The 18,750-nt window shown below is 40.6% G+C and overlaps 1 long non-coding RNA gene across 2 annotated transcripts in view; it reads left to right on the top strand.

The window, feature by feature from the left end:
- Positions 1–17,441, top strand: part of LOC135365335 (uncharacterized) — a 38,026-nt gene extending 20,585 nt beyond the window's left edge. The window contains exons 5-6 of one of the 2 annotated variants that reach the window (XR_010412955.1): positions 1,301–1,706; positions 17,118–17,441. This is a non-coding gene — a long non-coding RNA (uncharacterized LOC135365335). Of the gene's footprint in view, positions 1–1,300; positions 1,707–11,241; positions 11,587–17,117 lie in introns of those variants that run through there. The other variant, XR_010412956.1, reaches the window with a different exon arrangement.
- Positions 17,442–18,750: the final 1,309 nt, after the last annotated feature.

Genomic DNA, 18,750 nt, shown 5'->3' with positions numbered 1-18,750 from the left:
TCTCCCTAAGATCCAATTCTCATCCTACAATTTTCCCCCCATACTTCTCAGAAGCTGGTCTGTTTTTTTTTCTTTATTTATTTGAGAGAGAAAGAGAATGAGCAAGAGAGAGAATGCACATGAGCCAGGGGAGGGGCAGAGAAGCAGACTCCCCGATGAGCAAGGAGCCTGCTATGGGACTTGATTCCAGGACCCTGGGACCTGAGCCAAAGGCAGATGCTTAATTGACTGAGCCACCCAGGCGCCCGCTGGTCTGGTTTTTAACAAGGGTTCCAAGACTATTCAATGAGAAATAATTATCTTTTCAATAAAAAGTGCTGGACAACTGGATAGCCATGAGCAAAAGTAATGAAATACTATGCTTACCTCACACAATATATAAAAATTAACTCAAAATGGATCAAAGACCTAAAGGCAAGAGCTGAAACTATAAAATTCTTAGAAGAAAACTGAAGGGTAAATCTGTAGTACCTTGGATTTGGCAATGCATTCTTAGATATAACGCCAAAAGCACAAGCAATAAATGAAAAAAAAAAAAGCAAACATTGGATTTAATCAGAATTAAAGACTTCTACGCTTGTAGAGACACTATCACACACAGAATGGAGGAAAATATTTGGAAATAATATATCTGATGAGAGACTTATAGCTGGACTACATGAAGAGCTCTTACAACTCAATAATAAACAACACCATTTTTTTTTTTTTAAGATTTTATTTATTTACTTGACAAAGAGACAGCGAGAGAGGGGACACAAGCAGGGGGAGTGGGAGAGGGAGAAGCAGGCTTCCCGCAGAGCAGGGAGCCCGATGCCGGGCTCGATCCCAGGACCCTGGGATCATGACCTGAGCCGAAGGCAGACGCTTAACGACTGAGCCACCGAGGCGCCCCCGTTTTTATTTTCTTCTTCTTTGACAATACACGTGATTCCTCAAAGTCCTATGCTGGAAGAACATTTTGTAACATCGAGTAAAGGAATCAAATTCTTCAAAGGATAATACTGACTTCAAAACCAAGTTATGGGTGCCTGGGTGGCTCAGTCGTTAAGCATCTGCCTTTGGCTTGGCTCATGATCCCAGGGTCCTGGGATGGAGCCCCGCATCGGGCTCCCTGCTCAGCGGGAAGCCTGCTTCTCCCTCTCCCACTCCCCCTGCTTGTGTTCGCTCTCTCGCTGTGTCTGTCAAAATAAATAAATAAAATCTAAAAAAAAAAAAACAAAAACCGAGTTACAGCAAGTGCCATTATCTGCTTCAAGTTGGAACTCCTCTTCCTGTTCAAAAGTTCTGTTGCCCTTTCCAGGAACAGCCTTGGTCATGAAAGGGATAAATTTGCCCTCGATTCTCCTTAAGACACTCGGCAAGTTCCTTCCAACAATGGAATACACCGACAACATTGTAGCTCTTCTTTCACTTGGCATCACCCTCCAATTAAAGTGATTAAAGGGAGCTGACAAGAAATCGGTAGCTTCTACTGGATAAATGACGCCCGTCCGCCCGCCCCCCCAACCCCCCACTTATTCGGGATTTGGCTTTCCAGAGTTTCAGCTCCAGGTAGTCAAGCCCACCGGAAGCAGACGACCCACCCGACGTGAGTCCGAAGGTCAACGGGAGCCTAACGCTGCGTCAGTGACGTCACAGCGCCTGCGTCCTTCCCTACGTCATCTTACCAGGCGGGCCTCCTACCCTCTCACACGATCGCAAGAAGGGTGAGTAGAGTACAATAAGGTATTTTGAGACAGAGACCGCATTTCCGTAACTTTTATTATAGTATATTGCTATCATTATTCTATTTTATTAGTAGTTATTGCTGTTAACCTCTTACTGTGCCTGACTTATGAATTAAACTTTATCGTGCGTATGTAGGTAGAGGAAAAACATTGGATCCGGTACTATTTGGGGTTTCAGACTGGAGTTCTTGCCATGTATCCCCTGTGATGGGGGGGGAGGGGGCTGCTGTATTAAAACTCAACCAGAGGGGCGCCTGGGTGGCTCAGTTGGTTAAGCGACTGCCTTCGGCTCAGGTCATGATCCTGGAGTCCCGGGATCGAGTCCCGCATCGGGCTCCCTGCTCGGCGGGGAGTCTGCTTCTCCCTCTGACCCTCTTCCCTCTTGTGCTCTCTGTCTCTCATTCTCTCTCTCAAATAAATAAATAAAATCTTAAAAAAAAAAATAAAGAGCAATTAAGAAACCAATGATTAAAAGAGGTTAATCTTATCATCTTTGTTTCAAAAACACTAGTAATATATCTTCATCAAATTTTTCCAGATTATGACAATACCTTAGCCAATTTCAGTTGCATTAAGAGGTAACTGATGTTAATGATATATTCTATTCAATTAAGAAAATAAACGGTGAGGGCGCCTGGGTGGCTCAGTTGGTTGGGCGACTGCCTTCGGCTCAGGTCATGATCCTGGAGTCCCGGGATCGAGTCCCGCATCGGGCTCCCTGCTCGGCAGGGGGTCTGCTTCTCCCTCTGACCCTCCTCCCTCTCATGCTCTCTGTCTCTCATTCTCTCTGTCTCAAATAAAAAATAAATAAAATCTTAAAAAAAAAAAAAAAAACTCAACCAGAAAGTAGGATTCCTTTTCTTCATAATTAAAGTATGATGTTATAATTCAAGTGATAAACTGAGAATTCCTTCACATGTGTTTGTTAGAGAGCCAGTAGCTGTTTTGAGAGATTTAAATAATGCCAACAAAGTCATAGTATCTTTAATTGCTCAGTACAAAGAGTATAATGCTGCTCACAGCATTAGTATAAATGCTGAGGTAAGAGAACAGTTTCATAACAGTGCCATGATAGTGTCATTAGAAAGAACATCACGTGCTATTCGAGCGGCATTATGCAGAATATGAGCAAGACAGCCAGTGCTTTCTATGGAATATATCTGTGCTTTTCTTCAACTGTGAATAAACTTTTTCTGCACCTTTGCCCAAACAACTGCATGGTCTACATCAAAAGCAATACAATGGGGCGCCTGGGTGGCTCAGTCGTTGAGTGTCTGCCTTTGGCTCAGGTCATGGTCCCAGGGTCCTGGGATCGAGTCCCACATCGGGCTCCCTGCTCGGCAGGAAGCCTGCTTCTCCCTCTCCCACTCCCCCTGCTTGTGTTCCTGCTCTCGCTATCTCTCTCTCTGTCAAATAAATAAATAAAATCTTTAAAAAAAAAAAAGGCAATACAATATATCTCATTAACTCCTGGCTTATAAGAGTCTAGGTTAAAATTTGCTACTATTTCTGAAGTCTCCTCTAGAAGGGGTTTTGTTCACAAAGCCCTTTAGGCAAGCTTCTTGCACAAGAAAAATATTGTGCAAGCAAAAGAAAAATGTTTTCTGATTGTGGTCATTTGCATCCGTGTCTGTGCTGCAAAAAGATGAGGCATTTAGATCTTTGATAACCTGTAGTAATGAACACGGTTATTACACTTTTTATTATTGCTGTAGATTTTTAAAAAATTTTATTTTATTTTATTATGTTATGTTAGTCCTGTTATGTTTGTCCTGGCGCTTGAATATTTGCTCGCAGTTTTGAAATCAGACAATACTTCTCATAGCAGTACATTTAAAGACTCTTTCAAGCTGACAGTGGAAGGCCGTTACAACCCCTGCTATGATTATTTTATCCTCACCTGAATTCCACTAAATAAAAAAAAATGTCATTTTATCATTTTCTTTGGTACTAATTGAGGAAATCATCCATGTCTTATGCTCAGCTGCTAGTATATGCTGCTTTATATCTAACAGTTTTTATATTGAATGAACAATGGAATATTATATAAAAAGCTTCAAAGGACTTTTACTTTCTCATTTAGTAAGTGTCCACTGGGGCGCCTGGGTGGCTCAGTTGGTTAAGTGTCTGCCTTCAGCTCAGGTCATGATCAAGTCCCACATCAGGCTTGCTACTCAGCGGGGAGCCTGTTTCTTCCTCTCCTTCTGCCCTTCCCCCAGCTCGTTCTCTCTGTCTCTCATTCTCTCAAATAAATAAATAAAATCTTTAAAAAAAATAGTGTCCACAGTTCAGAAACTCATCATAAAATGTTTGTGTTTTGGTATTTGGAGTTTCAAATATATGCAAATGAGACATCACCAATTTACTATTAATAATCACTGCAAAATTTGAAGACTGGATTTGGTGATCTTATGGCCATATCAGTGCCATCGGTCACTCACAAATCTGAACTCATAACGACCTGTAAACAGAGCTGAAGGGTTGCAAGCTTGCCAACTAACAATAAATTGAACTTACTGACCTCTGATGCAGAAAAGGTAAACTTTCTGTTTGCCTATGAGGGAGAGTTGGCCTTTGAATGACATGGGTTGGAACTACATGTGTCCATTTACACGCAGATTTTTAAAGATAAATATGGTACAGTACTGTAAACGTATTTTCTCTTCCTTGTGGTTTTCTTTCTTTTTTTAAAGATTTTATTTTTAAGTAATCTCTATACCCAACATGGGGCTTGAACTTACAACCGCGAGATCAAGAGTCCCACACTCTTCTGACTGAGCCAGCCACATGCCCCCTTTATAGTTTTCTTAATATTTTTTCTCTAACTTATTTTTTGTAAGATTACAGCATATAGTATACATAACATAAAAATATGTGCTAAGCAACTGTTAATGTTTTTTAATTTAAATTCAGTCAATTAACATATAACGAATTGTTGGTTTCAGAGGTAGAGGTGAGTGATTCATCCGCCTTATACAACACCCAGTGCTCATTCCATCACGTGCCCTCCTTACTGCCCATTACCCAGTTACCCCATCCCCCCATCCCCTCTGTTTATGTTAACAGTAAAGCTTCTGGTCAACAGTAGGCTATTAGCCGTTAGTTTTTAGGGAGTCAAAAGTTTTATACAGATTTTTAACTGCAGGGTCAGCGCCCCTAACCCCTAGATTGTTCAGATGTCAGCTGTGCTTGTAAAGACACTGTTTCCTTGAAAACGCCAGAGTTGATCCTACATAAGGTTTTGAGAAGCTTGGCATTCAGGGAATGGGGGGCTTTGAGAAGCGGGAATGTGTAGACGGAGGATTTTCAGCTGTGTTAGTGTGGTCACTGGAGGAAGGCTGTTGCTGACCAGCTAACCATGACCATTCGGAGCATGGCTCCTGGAGTGAGGTCCTTTCTAAATGGCTCTTGTGGAGAAGCATGGGCTGTCACAGATTGCTGACTTTCAGGATGGGGTGGGGGTGCTTATCACTGAACGGCTTTCAGAAGCTTGGGGCTGTTACTGAGTTGCTCACTTTTAGACACTTGGAGTAAGGCTGTTAACTGGCTGCTTTCCAGAAGCAGGGCCAGAGGAGTGAGGCTCTGGCTGTTTGGCTGATTTTCAGAGCATGTGCACTGATACAAAGTTAACTTGAATTAACAGTGCTTACTTGTTCACAGCTTGGGAATTTGGTTGAAGAACAGTCTTTTCTTGAGTATGAAAAATCCTTTTAATTCCGAGGTCCCCCGGTTGGTCTCCCTGCAGCCAAAGCTGCAGGAGAGACAATAAGAAATTGTTCACATGTTTGAAGACGTATGGTTTTCAGCTGGTATTGCCATGTGAGTGATGTAGGCACCAATTACTGTGGCAGAAAAATAGCTCTAACTGCTGAATTTTGTAATTTCTTAAAGCTGAATACAGGGCACTGAAGGTGTCATGACAAATATAGGACACAGGACAACATAATTAAGTATGGGGCATGTCCTATATATATAGGATAACTGGCAACCCCACCTAAATATAATATTCTAGCTATAACAAACATTAAACATTTTATATAACAGTAAAAAGACTTGTTTTCCAAAATTTTAAAATTTTAAAAAATATATCATCTGAATGGCCTGGGTTTCTTTAAAAACATAAATTATATTGAGCGTGTATCTTTTTTTTTTCCTCTCTCATTTAATCTCCCCGAACTATACAGAGATATTTAAGATCTATTCGGTAAAAGGAGGTGCTTAGTTTTCCTTTTTGTTGATGATGGCAATAATTTCCCACTAAAAGATTCTGAAAATGAAGTCTGACTTTGCATATAGCCCTTTTGCTTTTGCTTACCTCTTTGCTTTATTCAAAACTATGACTCTGCCCTCTCTGTGACATCAATAAATACCCCAGGAATGTGATTAAGGGATAGTGTTGCCTTTTTAAAAAGTAAGTCGAGGAACAGTTGTGGTTTAATGGAAATCTGTTATAAGTAATTTTGTGAGATGTAACTATAGTTCCAGGAACCTGCAAGCCCATTCAGCGGATGCAATGGAGCAAAGGGAGGTCATTTTTTTTTTTTTTTAAGATTTTATTTATTTATTTGAGAGAGAGAGAATGAGAGAGAGCAAGCACATGAGAGGGGGGAGGGCCAGAGGGAGAAGCAGACTCCCTGCCAAGCAGGGAGCCCGATGCGGGACTCGATCCCGGGACTCCAGGATCATGACCTGAGCCGAAGGCAGTCGCTTAACCAACTGAGCCACCCAGGCGCCCCGAGGTCATGGTTATTAATTAGGGAATCCTGTGCAGAATGGTTGGGCAGGTTGGCCCTTCCCCTTTTCCCCATTTACACAAAGCAATGGCAGCAGATCTTGACCCCACGATGGACCCTAGGTCTGAAACAGTGGAGCAGTGCCCCGCACAGCTGCTGACTCATGAGAGGGATAGGAAGGACTCTCACACAGAAGACACCTGTTGGAACACCTCCTCCAGCCACATGTCCTGCCCCACCCCACAATCCCTGGAGGCAAGCTGCAGGAAACAGAAGCCAAATCCAGAGATATGTATACACAGAACCACAGATACAAAATTAAGTACATAACCAAGAATCACCATTTGAGTAAAACTGGGAAAGAAAAGAAAACCCAACAACCAACCAACACTTGAAGAAAAGATTCTAAGATAGTTCTAATGAATATCTCTGTGTAATAAAAGAGGAATACAGATATATATATAGATAGATATATATAGATATAGATATAGATATTCATATATAATAAGATATGCAATTATGAATACAAACAATTCTTAGAGATCAAGAACATAATCATAGAAAACTTAAAAACTCAGTAAGTTCTATAGAAGAATGGACAAAATTGAAGATTAAATGTTGGTAAAAAGATCTAGATGAAGAATTTGCTTATAACCTAGCACAGCCTGGAAGTCCTGATGTCTACCTCAGGGGAGGGAAGATGGGAGGGAACGAAGAGAGGGCGTGCCAGAGGGAGGAAGGCTCTAAAAAATAAAGTCTTTGAAGAAAGATTTAAGTAAAGAATTGATTAAAATAGTTAAATAAGAAGTCTCTAGTAGATATTAGCAAGTATTACCACATTTTATATATTTATTCACAGACCTCATTGCAACACAACCTGTTATCCTTTCTCAGCTAAATAGAGTCAAATGACCAGACTTCTGCAGGAGTAACATATAAAACAAAGCATTTGGAGAGGTATGAGCTGATTCTGTCAAATTGTGCCTCTATGACTTGTTGAGAGACATTGAAGTCTAAATTCATGTGGGGAATGAAGGCTTTATTTGAATGGGGAAAATGCACAGGTCACATAAGATGAGGGGTATGTGTTGTAGGAGAACAGATTCCAGACCCTTGAGTGCTCACAGATGAAACAGTTATTTTCAAAAGTTGAGGAACTTTGCCCTTTTGTGTTGATGATCTCATCCTGTACTTCTGTTTGATGAGTTCTAGAATTTTCTTCTCCTTTCTTTTTTTAAGAGGATTTTATTTTTTTATTTTAAAGATTTATTTATATTAGCGAGAGCGAGCAGGGGGAGGGGCAGAGGGAGAGGAAGAGAGAATCCCAAGCAGGTTTCACACTTAGCATGGAGCTCCATGCAGGAATCGATCTCATGACCCTGAGATCATGACCTGAGCCAAAATCAAGAGTTGGACGCTTCACTGACTGAGCCACCCAGGCGCCCCAGGAAAATACATTTTTTATACACATTTTAATATCTTAAATTTAGTTCATTGTAGGTAATAGGGGTTTAACATTATGTGCTTCAGAAACTCAAAGCTGAATTTACAAAAGATGAAGAAAATAGATTATCAGAAATGCTGTAATCCTTATACATATTGTAACACCCAACCTCTCAGTGACAATATTTGTAAGTTAACAGGCATAGTCTTCATATTATTGGTGATACATTCGTATTTATTGGATAAAGTGGTCAGGTAAAACCAGACCCAGCTGTTTCTTGGGGGAAAATAGTTAAAACTTTGTTTTGTTTTGCTTTTTTTTTTTTTAAATGTTTCTTTTTTTTAAGATTTTATTTATTTATTCGACGAGAGACAGCGAGAGCAGGAACACAAGCAGGGGCAGAGAGAGAGGGACAAGCAGGCTCCCCGCTGAACAGAGAGCCCGATGCGGGGCTCGATCCCAGGACCCTGGGATCATGACCTGAGCTGAAGGCAGCCACTTAACCGACTGAGCCACCCAGGTGCCCCTTGTTTTGCTTTTTAATAAGTAAGCAAATGAGAGAGAGAGGAAAAAAAAAAACTGAAGAAGAATCCAATTTTGAAAAATCTGATAAAGAGAAAAGGGAAAAGCATAGAAATAAAATATGGGACTTTATATAAAGACATATTATGACATAATTTTATGACATTAAAATTTTAAATGCAGTGTTTCTTTATAGAAAATAACAAACATGGTAGAAAAATAGAAAATCTGAATAGACCAGTATTTATGGGAAAAATAGAAAAAAGCATTTCTAGAGCCAAACATTTATCCACAAAAATGTCACCAACCCACATTATTTTGTGGACAGATTATCTCAAACCTTCAAGGAACGGATAATTTGATCCAGACATACACAAAAATGAAAAGTTCCCTACTTCATTCTATTAGGCTGGAATACCACCACCACCAACAAACAAAAACAAAAAAAGCTGTTTGTAATTGGGTACCCAGCTGTAAAAAGCACAAATGAAGTATTAGCAAATGAAATGCATCACTGTATTAGCAAGTAGAGTTTATCTCAGGAATGCAAGGCTCGTTCCATATAAGAAGATATATTAATGTTATTTATAACAGTAAGAGATCATAGAGAATAAATTTTATGATCTTGAGGTGAGAAAGACATCACTTGAGCAAGACTCAAGAAAGGCCATTTTGGCAAATGCATGGAGTGAGAGTATTCTCTTATCCTTTCAAACGGATTTGGTTTGGGATTTTTCTTTTTCTTTTTTATTGTTTTTGGGACAATTTAACTGAATCTATTAACACATTAAATGTGGGTACTTTCTGAGTCACCAACTGTATTTATAGGAATCTATCCTAAAGAAATTCTAATTGCACAGGTTCTCAAAGGTGTATAGTTCAATGAGGTAACAGTTTGAAAATTTGGACATTTTGATTCAGTTTTTGTAATATCCATTCCATCTTTCTTTTACTGAAAGCTTCAGAGCAATTTGGGAAGTGACTCCAGGTCAAATAGTGTGCCTGAATGGTCTAAGAGTAATCCCCACCCCCTTGCCATTGATTGGTTCAGAAATGGGCAGGTGGCCCAAATTTAGCCAATCAGATGTGAAGTATCTTTAGAGACGATTTCTGGGAAAGTTCTTTTTTATTCTTGAGAACTGAGAAAATCAAATCTTGAGATTTGAAAGCAAATCTCTTTCTCCATTTGGCTGTGCAAATAAGAAAGTCTGTAAATCTGTCAGTCATTTTATGTGCAGAGGTGACACAGCATTTGGATGAAATCAATGCTGAGAATGGCAGGGTAGAGAGATGGAAAACACCGGCTCCATGATGGCTTTGTTGAGCCAATACATCAGCAAGAAAACCTGCTTTGTCTCTCAAATTCTGGTTCCGTGAGCTAAAAATTTCTTTCTTATTAAAGCGGTTTGAGTCAGTTTCTATTACCTTCAGCCAAATGTATCCTAACTGATGAAGCATACACTGAAGCACTGTGAGGAATAGAAAAAACAGCCAACCAAACTAAATGCTTCTAAGCAGGCGAGTGGTTAAATAAATTCTAGTACATTCCTTATCATGGAATATTAGGCAGTCACTAAAATAAGGTAGATCTGTGTGTATGCATTTACAGAAGTCTTCAATATAAGGGCACCTGGGTGGCTCAGTCATTAAGCGTCTGCCTTCGGCTCAGGTCATGATCCCGGGGTCCTGGGATCGAGCCCCGCATTGGGCTCCCTGCTGGGCAGGGAGTCTGCCTCTCCCTCTCCCACTCCCCCTGCTTGTGTTCCCTCTCTCTCTGTGTCTCTCTCTGTCAAATAAAATCTTTAAAAAAAAAGAAGTCTTCAAGATATTAATAAGTGACTGAAGCAAATCTTGAAACAATGCATGTACATAATCCCATTGATATTTTTAAAATTATATTTATGTAAACATTTGTTTTCAAATGCATACAAATGGGACTGGAAGGACACATAGCTCTGGAGAAGAAAGTGGAAGTATGGGGGTGGAAATGAAAGATCCCAGTTTTATGTTGTACTTTTCATCGTTATGTATTTTTTTAATATTTTACAGTGTGAAGGAAGCCATACATTTATCTTGTGTTTAAGAAAATGCACAGTTCAGGGGTGCCTAGGTGGCTCCGTTGGTTAAGCGTCTGCCTTCGGCTCAGGTCATGATCCCAGGGTCCTGGGATCGAGCTCCGCATCGGGCTCCCTGCTCCGTGGGAAGCCTGCTTCTCCCTCTCCCACTCCCTCTGCTTGTGTTCTCTCTCTTGGTGTATCTCTCTCTGTCAAATAAATAAATAAAATCTTTAAAAGAAAATAAAGAAAATGCACAGTTCAGGGGTGCCTGGGTGGCTCAGTTGGTTAAGCATCTGACTCCTGATTTTGGTTCAGGTCATGATCTCAGGGTTGTGAGATGAGTTTGAGCCCTGTGTTGAGCTCCATGCTGGGTGTAGAGCCTGTCTGGATTCTCTTGCTTCCTCTCCCTCTGCCCCTCCCCAACCTCTCAAAAAAAAAAAAAAAAAAAAAAAAGGAAAATGTACAGTTCATTATACTACACAAAGCTGCATGATCCTTCTTGCAATTCTACTTCTTTCATAACTTTCAGTAAGACCTCATAAGTCTGTAAAAACATTTATTTTTTCCTTTTCTTTTAATAAGTGGTGACAGAGAACACTTCAGTGGTGTTCACCGTATTTGACAATCACTAACACTTATTTCCAAGAAAGATTCCATGCTGTTAACTAACTGGAATTTAAATAAAAACTTAAAAAAAATAAGATTCTATGCTTTCTATAAACACAAGTGTCTGACTATAAGATCTGTCTTTTCATTAGCTTTGATCCTAATGATAATACCATTGGCTAAGGAAGATACGGCTCCCACACCTGTGGACTCTTTCACTGGCCAGAGTGTAAGTAAAACCAGAAAACACTATGAACCAAAATTATCCTGGCAAATGTTCCAGAGGAACTTGGAAGTGTCTAGCTGACTTTAGGAATAAATGAATTCCAGCTTCCTCTGACACTAGTGGGTGTTTTTGCTAATCTCATAGCTAATTAACTAAGAACTAGCATTGAGGCTTTACTATATGTGACTTTTTTGGTCCCAATTCAGGATACCATGGTCCTGACTCCATCCCTTAGGACATCATAGTTGCTTTGCTGTTTTGTAACAGTCTACTTACATATTTGCTGCTTGCAATATATCTTATATAAATAAATTCCCTGCAATAAATCTCATATATATGATATATAATCTCCTATTGATTCTATTCTCTGGAGGAAACCCAACTAACACACATGTCCATGATGTGATGGGCCCTAAATATTCAATGTTAAACAAAACAAAGGTGGAATTACAGTTTAATGTTGGGAGAAGTAGTAAATAGGTAAGCAGTATGTATTTTCAAGAGGTGTGTACCAAGAAGGAAAACAAACAGGTTATTGGATGGAAATTATAGGAAGGACCTGATTTAAACCAGGTGGTCAGGGATGGCCTCTCTAGGGAAGTGATATATAAGGTGAAGTGTGAAATGGCATCAGCCTCAAAAAATGCAGAGGCAGAGGGAACAGTATGTGCAAAGGCCCTGGGAGCAGATGAGTGCTTGACCTCTTCCTGGAATTACCAGAAGACTGAAAAGTACTAAGTGTTCTGACCTCTCCCTTGAAACTCTGATACTACACCAATTATCCGTTTGACATAGCTGCATGTATTTGTGTAAATGGATTTTTTGTTTCTCTCCCCTCCACTAAATGAAAGGTCCATAAAGGCAGGGATTTTGTCTGTTTCCCAACTCTGTCTTCAACTATGCTGAAAAGTTCCTGCTTGGGATGCCTGAGTGGCTCAGTCAGTTAAGCATCTGCCTTTGGCTCAGGTCATGATCTCAGGGTCCTGGGATCGAGTCCCACATCGGGCTCCTTGCTCATCGGGGAGCCTGCTTCTCCTTCTGCCTGCCACTCCCCCTGCTTATGCCCCCCCCCCCATAGATAGATAGATAAATAGATAGATAGATAAATCACATTTTTAAAAAGAAAAGTTCCTGGTACCTAGCAGGTAATCATAAATATTGGATGGGTGGATGGATGGATGGGTGGATGGATGGGTGGATGGATGGATGGATGGATGGATGAATGAATGATTAGGACAGTTAGGAACAATTGCAGGGGTCCAGACTTGGTTAAAGTGGAGGTGATGAGGATAGAGAAGGGTCAACGTGTTTGAGACACCTTTTGGAGTTCATCAGTAGCCCTGGCAGACAGGTGGGAAGTATGGTAAAGAAAAGGAAGAAGTCCAGTGGCTACCAAACAACCAGGTAGATGGTGATACCAGTGGCAGAAATGGGAGAGCCTACGGGGGAATATGTTGGTATTTCCAAAAGCTAGCCTGCAAGCTTTATGACTCTTTGATGAGTGAATGGATGAAATGGTGAATTTAATTTCCGTCACTGTGTTGAGCAAAAGGCAGCTTCCTTAATGTTCATGGATTTTCAAGTCCTTATTTTATGTTTACTTTTTTCTTCGTGTTTTTTTTTTTCATAAGCTTTAGTGATCTCTTTAGCTCCTTCTAGGAAAAAAATTGTTTTGTTTCTTTCATGGTATAAAGTAAATATCTTCGTAGTTTGAAGAACTGTGTTTGGATGAATTTAAGGGACTTTTAGCTGTAGTGAAATCTAATGAACAGGAAAATTCCACATGCCACGTGCTACCAAGAATACTCATTCTTGGTGCAATAAGCACAGAATGTTATTTGACTATTTCATACTCATTCTCTCATGGATGTGCAGTGCAGTTTTCCAGAGGCCAAATGATGTGTGGTATCACAACAAACTGAATGCAGAAGCAGATAGGAGGACCCAGCTTTCTTCTAGTAAGCTAGACATAAAAGAGATTTTCAAAATATAAAACAATGCCACTCTCCTCATTATGTATTTAGTTTGAAAAATGCAATTAGTTTTCATAAAAATGTTATTTATGTTAACATAGTAATGCATTTTTATTTTTTTAAATTAGTACATTTTTAAAAATTATTGTTTTAATTTCTAATACAGCAAATATCAATAGATATAATTCACATACACAAAAGCTATTTGGGGTATTCAATTTTTTTTTTTTTTAAGAGCAGAGGAGGGGCAAAGGGAGAGGGAGAGAAAGTCTTAAGCAGGCTCCACACTCAGCACAGAGTCCCATCCAGGGCTCCATTCTTACGACCCTGAGATCATGACCTGAACTGAAATCAATAAAGTTGAATGCTTAACTGACCGAGCCACCGAGGCATCCGGGGTATTCAGTAATTTTTAAGACAGTTTTCTTGAGCCAAAAAGTTTGAGAACTATTGTCCCAGATTTCTTTTTCCTCTATAAAAGCATCTTAGGGGATCTCAGTGGGTACTCTTTCTTGGTTCCTGATCCCCTGTGCATATCAAATCCATGTGGCTTATGACCAACCAAGCTTGACCAGGTGGACAAATATACTGTTGGGACTTTGGTGAAGCCCTTTGTCTATTCAAGAGTAAACAGTGATGGTTTCCATGAAGACTAAGTAAAAAACTGGAAAAACAAGCTCTCAGAATTCCATTCAAGTAGCCGAGTCTAGTCAACACTGAAAGAGGAACAGATGGGGCATTATTAAAACAAAGATGTTTTAGGCATGCATAATATGACACAGTAAAAACAGCATTGTCGTTGAAGCAAGCATTCTCCCATCCAAGTACTAACCAGGCCCGACCCTGCTTAGCTTCTGAGATCAGATGAGATCGGGCGCGTTCAGGGTGGTATGGCCGTAGATGAAGAAAGCATTCTCAGAGTTAAGATTTCTGTTTCTTGCTCTCTGTTTCTTCTTGGGAAAAATCAAACCTCTCTGGGCTGTAAGTTTCTCATCTGGGGTTTATATTGGAATCTAACATTCATTCATTCATACATTTTTTTTTTTAATTCAACAAATATTTACTAAATATCTGCTTGGATCCAGACATATTAAGTACTGGAGATACAGAGGTAAATAATTTAATGTCTGGCACTGAGGTTTTTATAGGCTACAAGGAAGATAAATATATTTAAATTATTTAAGTTACTCTGACTTAAAATAGCCCCCTGCATCCACAACTGTTTGTCTCTTTACCTCGCTAAGTATTTCTTCATAGCCCTTGTCATCACATGATATGTTTCTGTATTTCTTTTGAGGGGAGGATACTTCTTATCTTCCTCCTCACCAAACTGTAAGTTACAGGAAGACAGGCACTTTATCTTGTTGACCAATTTTCTTCCCGGCACCTGGGTGACATTCAGTAACTGTCTGTTGAATGAATGAAGGAAAATATGGGAGAAAGAAAGAGAAAGGAGAATGCATAGGAAAACAAATCAGTATATTTATTGAGAAAAGAAGAATAAGTTGATGTTACGTGACATTTTGGAGAGACAGAGTGTTCCAGGCAGAGGGAAGAGCATGTACAAAGGCATAAAGGGTGGAGTAACATCGAAATGTAAGGTGTTCAATAAAGACAGCTGAAGTGTGTGATCTGTAGGGCAGGGAGCGGCATGTGAGAGATGGGAGGCTCTCACAGGCTATGAATCTATCAAGGAATGAGTGGCTCTGTGCCACCCTTCTACATGACCACCAACAGAAGGTGGACTTGTCTGTGAACTGGACTGAGAGATACAGTTTTTGTGTGGGAAGGTTGTTAGCCATAAAAGGAAAAAGCTCTACTGTTTCCCTTCTCCACACCCAATACTCTCAAAACTTCACTTCTAGTCACCGAAGGTATGGAGTTTTTTGTCACACTGACCAGTTCTCCAACACCAGCTGGCATCTTAAAATTTAACTCCATTCAGACACTATCTACCTGGAGGTAATGTCATCCCGCAAATTAAAAGGATCTGTCCTGTAAGACTGCCCCATCCCGTCAGACACCAACCGCAAGGCTGGGTTGTCAGTTGTGCTTTGGATTGACGGGCTATAAATTGGAGGTTCCCACAACCTCCTCCTCAGGTTTGATAATTTGCTAGAATGGCTCACAGAAAAACAGTTTTACTTACTAGGTTACTGGTTTTCTATGAAAGGATACAACTCAGGAGCAGCTGAATGTAGGAGAGATGGCATGCATAGGACCAGGTATGGGGGAAGGAGGCAGAGGTCCCACGTCCCCTTCCGTCACACCACCCTCCCAACACCTCCACGTCTTCACCAACCCAGAAGCTCTCTGAACTCCAGGTTTCATACTTTTGGGGATTTTTATGGAGGCTTCCTTATTTAAGCTTGATTGATTAAATCATTGGCCTTTGGTGACTAACTCAACCTCCATCCCCTCCCCCTCCCTGGTGGTTGGAGGGCAGGCTGAAAGTTCAAACTCCCTAGTCACAAAGTTGGTTTCCCTGGCAACCAGTCACCATTCTCATTATCTAAGGGCTCTCCAAAATCCACTTCAGTGACTGTAAACTCAGACATGGTTGATAGGGCATCCTTGTGAATAACAAAAGACACTCCTTTTACTTTTCTGCTCTGGAGCTATTTTGGGAACTAGTACAAAAGAACACAAGGTTCTCCCATTTCTATGATTACTTAGGAAGTGACAAGGGTTTTAGAAGCTGTGTGTAGGAGAGGAAGACCAAATTTATATTTCTTATTATAAATCACAGTATCACAGCTATCATCTAACAATGTTGATAACGCTATTATGATGATTATGGCTAATGCATACTGGGTTCTTACTAAATGAAAAGCATTTGACATATATTATCTCATCTTCAAACACCTTCATGAGTTAGAGGCTATTATGAATTCCCATTTTATAGATAAGGACATTAGTGCAGAGAGGCTCTATGGGACCTTCTCTATGGGCACAGCTGAACTATGACGGCCAGCCAGTGTCTATGAAGATTCTCAATGATCTTTAACTCCGGACATTCCCACTCTTGTGTAGTTTACTCCCATATTAAAATCAGAGCTGATTTGATTAAAATCAGTAGAACATGGTACAAGTGATGGTGTATGACTTCAGAGGCTAACTAAACTCAAGGGGTTTGTCACCATCATATTGAACGCACTCTGAGAAGTGTTGAAAGCGAAGAATTTTGTTTTACTTGTTACAAGAAAGGAGACAGGGAGATAGCTCTCAGAACACTGTCTCCCCATGAGGTTAGGATAGGAAGATTTATTCAGTGCATTAGGGGCGGGGGCAGGGAGCTTGCATAGGCTCTTTGGTTCAATAGTGCATGCTTAGCATGTCAACATGCTAGTACACACATCATATGTTCAAAAAATGGGGAAAACTCTGCCCATAGGAGGAGACCTTAGTGTTATAATGAGCTAAAGGTAACTTCAGGACAACTCAGAGGGGCTTCTGCACAGATCCTCAGGTCCAGTCCAGCTCAGACTGGCTCCCATGAGGGTTTATCCGGTGAAACACCTAGCTGGGTGTCTCCTTGGCTGGAACTGTTGGTTCTACAAAACAAGACACATTCCAGGGCTCCTGAGTGGCTCAGTCGTTAAGCGTCTGCCTTCGGCTCAGGTCATGATCCCAGGGTCCTGGGATTGAGCCCCGCATCGGGCTCCCTGCTCTGTGGGAGGCCTGCTTCTCCCTCTCCCATTCCCCCTGCTTGTGTTCCCTCTCTCGCTGTGTGTCTCTCTCTGTCAAATAAATGGATAAAAATCTTTAAAAAACAAAACAACAAACAAGACACGTTCCTTCCCTGCTTTTGTCCCTTGCCCTCCTTCAGCTGTCATATTTGAGTAACTTCCTGCTGCATCCTAGCTAACAATTGTAGCTTCAACTTTGATCTTCTGAATTATTCACTCTGGATGAAACCAGCTGCTATGCTGTGAAGACACTCGAGCAGCCCTGTGAAGAGGAACTGAGATCCCCCATGAAAAGCCAACATCAACCAAATGAACCACCTTGGAAGTAGATTTGCAACCCCTCTCAAGCCTTCAGATGACATCAATCCCAGTGGACATCTGACAGCCCCTTCGTGAGAACTGCCCAGCCAAGCCACACCTAAATTCCTGACCCATAGAAATACATGAGATAATAAATGATTATGGTTGTGGTAAGCCACTAAATTTTGAGATTTATTATGTAGAAATATATCATTTCTACAACTGGGATCAAAACTCAGATTTGTCTGTGTTGAGAACCATATCTCTCTCTCTCTCTTTTTTTGTTTTCCGCTTACTACCTGTATTAAAAAATAGCTTGTCTTACTGAGTGTGAGTGAAACAGTAGCCCCAGGAGTAAGGTATTGAATCCAGAAGAGTATTTGACTCTAAAATTACTCAGTAGGGGCAACTGGGTGGCTCAGTTGGTTAAGCATCTGCCTTTGGCCCAGGTCATGATCCTAGAGTCCTGGGATTGAGTCCTGAGTTCAGGCTCCCTGCTCAGCAGGGAGTCTGCATCTCCTTCTCCCTCTACCCCTCCTCCCTGCTTGTGCTCTCTCTCTCTCTCTCTCAAAATCTTTTAAAAATATAAATGTAAAAATAAATAAGTAAAATTACTCAATATGCCCCAGTTAGAAAGCAACTCCAAATAAAAGGCTGTTTTCCTAATTTATCATTGGGATTAATTTCTTTAAAGTTTCAGGGGGCCATCTTGAGTATATACAATTTTAAACGTTCATCTATACAGTTTTGGTTATTAAATCTGCTATACATATTTTAAATTAATACTATATAAAATGCACTGACCTAGAAATGTTATTTATTAACAAATCAATAAACCATTTTTTTAAAGATTTTATTTATTTGAGAGAGACAGAATGAGAGAGAGAGAGAGCACATGGGAGGGGGGAGGGTCAGAGGGAGAAGCATACTCCCTGTTGAGCAGGGAGCCCAACTCGGGACTTGATCCTGTGACTCCAGGATCCCCAGACATGCATTTTAAAAAAAAGATTTATGTATTTATTTGAGAGAGAGAGACAGAGAGAGAGAGAGCGCATGGAGGAGGGGGAGGGGCAGAGGAAGAAGGAGAGAAAGAATCTCAAGTAGACTCCCTGCTGAGTGTGGAACCCAACACAGGGCTTGATCTCATGACCCTGAGATCACAACCTCAGCCGAAATCAAGAGTCAAATGCTAACCAACTAAGCCACCCAGGCACCCCCCAAATATGCATTTTAACAAGATTTCCCAGGCAATTATTATGCACTCTAAAGTTTGAATGCCCTGATCTATAGATCACTAGTGTCATCTGTTTTCCAGAATACATCATTTTCACTTCCATGTAAGCTGCTTGCAATATAGCATGCTTTGAGCCTCTGATGATGCTCTAGCTTATTGATGATGCTTATTGCTCTCCCAACAGCCATTATTCTTCCCCTTAACTATGGAACTCCAATTTTGCTTGGGTAGAATAATGT

Source organism: Mirounga angustirostris, unplaced genomic scaffold (genome assembly GCF_029215605.1).
Source record: "Mirounga angustirostris isolate CCGP_5_RB_7025 unplaced genomic scaffold, mMirAng1.0.hap1 SCAF_7, whole genome shotgun sequence".
NCBI lineage: Eukaryota > Metazoa > Chordata > Mammalia > Carnivora > Phocidae > Mirounga > Mirounga angustirostris.
Note: the sequence above shows the minus strand (reverse complement) of the source record. Positions and strands in the feature narration are given on the sequence as shown.